Source organism: Alligator sinensis, unplaced genomic scaffold (assembly GCF_000455745.1).
Source record: "Alligator sinensis unplaced genomic scaffold, ASM45574v1 scaffold628_1, whole genome shotgun sequence".
NCBI lineage: Eukaryota > Metazoa > Chordata > Crocodylia > Alligatoridae > Alligator > Alligator sinensis.
In genome coordinates, this window is record NW_005841873.1 from 3,174,365 (window position 1) to 3,177,487 (window position 3,123).

The 3,123-nt window shown below is 37.7% G+C and overlaps 1 long non-coding RNA gene across 1 annotated transcript; it reads left to right on the forward strand.

Moving 5' to 3' along the window:
- The first annotated feature begins 578 nt into the window (after nucleotides 1-578).
- LOC102371786 lies at nucleotides 579-2,161 on the forward strand. The gene is made up of 3 exons (XR_323052.3): nucleotides 579-756; nucleotides 1,807-1,835; nucleotides 2,006-2,161. It is a non-coding gene; the product is annotated as an uncharacterized LOC102371786 (long non-coding RNA).
- The last annotated feature ends 962 nt before the right edge of the window (nucleotides 2,162-3,123 follow it).

Here is a 3,123-nt window from a genome sequence, read left to right on the forward strand (position 1 = left end):
ACACACACACTATTCTCTCCTGCATATCTATCTATCTTGATATTGATATAGCTATAGAAGACACATATATATACTTTTTTCTCCTGAATCTTATGTTATACACGCATGCATAGAGAGAGAGAGAGAGAGAGAGAGGGGCATATGTGTATGTGTGTGTGTGTGTGTATGTATACATGTGTATATGTATGTATGGATACATATATACATATTTACATATATATCCCAATTATTACATATATGTGTGTGTGTATATATGTATATATACGTGTGTGTATGCCTATATATATGTGTATGCCTATATGTACATACATCTGTGTGTGTGTATGCCCTTATATATGTTTATGCCTCTCTCTCTCTCTCTCTCTCTCTCTCGGCATAAACATATATATGGGCATGCACACACACACACATATATATTCTCTATATAGATGTATAAATATATATCTATCCATATCTATGTATTTCAAGATGTAGATTGGTTATAGATGTATCTATCTATATATTTAAATATATAGATATCTATGTATTTAAAGATGTAGATTGGTTTGGATCTTTTTGAAGCAGCCCCACGGGGTTTCCTTTGGTTCTTTTCTACTAGGAATAGCTGCAGCATTTCTGCCAGAGACCTGGCTTGGACTTCAGTGGGACATCTCCTGTCCTGAGCCACGGGATCAGGCTCTTACAAGTCTGAGGTTGAGCAGCAGTAGGGGAAAGCAGCAGTTGCCAGTCACTGGAAGGGCTGGTTAGTTTGCCCATGTAAGTCCCCACCCCACTGCTTGATGTAGACAGGGCCCGAAGGGAGCATTATGATCAGAGGACAGAACAAGAGCTGTACTTTCCTCTCCCCCCCTCCCCATGCCCCCTTTGAGCTCAGGTTTGGCAAACATTCATGAAGAATGGAAAGCTCTCTGCCTCTCTCCATTTACACGCACACCCACACAAACTGGGTTTCTCTCCATTAGTGCCTGTTTCTTATCGAAATGAACATGGATTCTCCTGCAAACTGACAAGTCCCACCGGGGCAGAGTTAATACCCCACCAGCCTCTAAAAAGGAAACTGTTGGCTTCCTCAATTGTGATAAGGGTGAACAGGATCCAAGCAAGGACAGCAAACCAGGGCTAATGTTTGCCCCGAATCCCCTAAAGATGCTGACAGTGTTTGCTTACCCAGAAGTAAATGGTCTCTCTCTCTCTCTTTTTTTTTTTTTAAGATGATTTAAATAAGTGTCTGTTTTCCTTTTAGTGGTTTACCAGTGGATCCAGGAGTCCCTCTGAAAGAGATCAGGCTTATGAACTGCATTGATCTTATCAAGTTGATCCTTCCCTTGGACAGTTTTAGATTCATTAGGGGGACCCTTACAAAGGCAGGCAGTGTTACGGGCAAAAAAAAGGGGGCCTTATTTATTTTATAGAGAGAGTGTGTGTGGTGGGGCATTTCCATTCTTCATTAATCTAAGCCTGTTTTCTTAGGATTTGTATGCATCCAGGATCCTCTTCTGGAGAGCTCAGTTGGGGGTAGTGGGGAAGTGAAGGGGAAAGCTTTCAGAAGGGACAAACTACCTTTTCTAAAGTGGAATTGAAACGACACTTGAGATGAGCATTTTTGATACCGTTTGTTTTGCTGAGCTTGATTGTTGGGGAGGGGGTACTTTCACTTTTTTTGTTGTTTTTTTTTCTTTTTGCAAAGTACTTTTGTTGTATGTCAAAATTTACACTAAAATCATCCAAAGGAGGGGGAGGGGGGAAGAAAAGGATTTATTGACATAGCTGTTGATAACAGCTCGTTCTTTTCTTATTTTTCCCTAGACACATAAAGGAAATATCAATGTAAAATGGTAAGGGAAAAGAAAAACTCAACCTTTGTAGGAGTTATGTTTTTTAATTGGTCTTTAATGTGCCACTGTAAATCAGTCTGGGTTGGGGTTGTTGTTTTTTTAGCCATTATTTTAGCCGACACAACCCTCTTCGGATCATTTATTTCTGTTTTTATATTTTTTTTAAAAAGCTATCCAGAAGTGCCCCCCATTCAAGCCGCCCGAGTCAAAGAAACTAACAAATAGAACATTATTATAGAAAAATGAGGGCTCTGAGAAATCAGCAACTGGAAGATAACTCTGTAACTAATAAAAGAAAAGAGCCTTTTGATGGCTCCAGCTGAAAAGATATTTTATTTTATTTTTTTTTCTCCTGTGTGTGGGATTTGAGATGTGTGATTCTATGGAGCAGCCAGGCACCCCTGCTGCTAGGCCCTGGCTAGGAGTTGGCCCCCCTCTGGCAAATGTTATGGAGAATTGGGAGGAATTTTATGGCTGTCTTTTCCCTCAGCTCTTTTTTCTTTTGTCTTCTTTGAAGAATGACTTTAGACATTTTATTTACATATTTAACCATGGATGAAAGAGGAAAAAGAAAGCATTTGGGCCGTTGTGGGAATAGTGATATGTTTAAATTAATGGAAATCTTATTAGGCCTCTAAAATTTTAAGCAAAAGGTTTTTAATGAAACTTTATAATTAAACATGATTTCAAATAATGTGCCAACTCGCAGGAAAAGAAGCATCTTCCCCTATACCTATCCCTCTGCCTCTAAAGTTGCTAGAGAATAATGTGCATCTCAAAGTCCTTTCCCATTTCACAAGCAAAAAAAAAAAAAAATAATAATAAATAAACGGAATAGTTAATAAGGCATGCCATAATATAAACCATAACTACAGATTTTGTAGATGTACTGCCGCATAAACAGGGTAAAAAAACCCCAAACCTGGAATAGCAAAGTTTGGACACTGTGTAATCTATTGCAGTGAACATATAATAAAATACTTTGATATGGATAATAATAAAAATCAAAGTTGCATGTATATTCTAACATTTTAGAGTCAATGGATGTTACAGTTCTAGGCAAGGTTTTCTGAAATGGGATTAAAGAAAACCTAAATAATCCCTTTCAGATAAAATGTTCTGACACTTCACAGTAAAGAGAAATTAAATGATAAGCTTGGAGAGTTACAAGTTAATTAATATATTAAAGATTTTCAGTAAAGCATTCATAAATTACCTACCATAACAACAAAGTCTACTGATATTAGTGAATCTAAAGTACAAAAAAGTCTTGGGCTGTGCTTGCAAA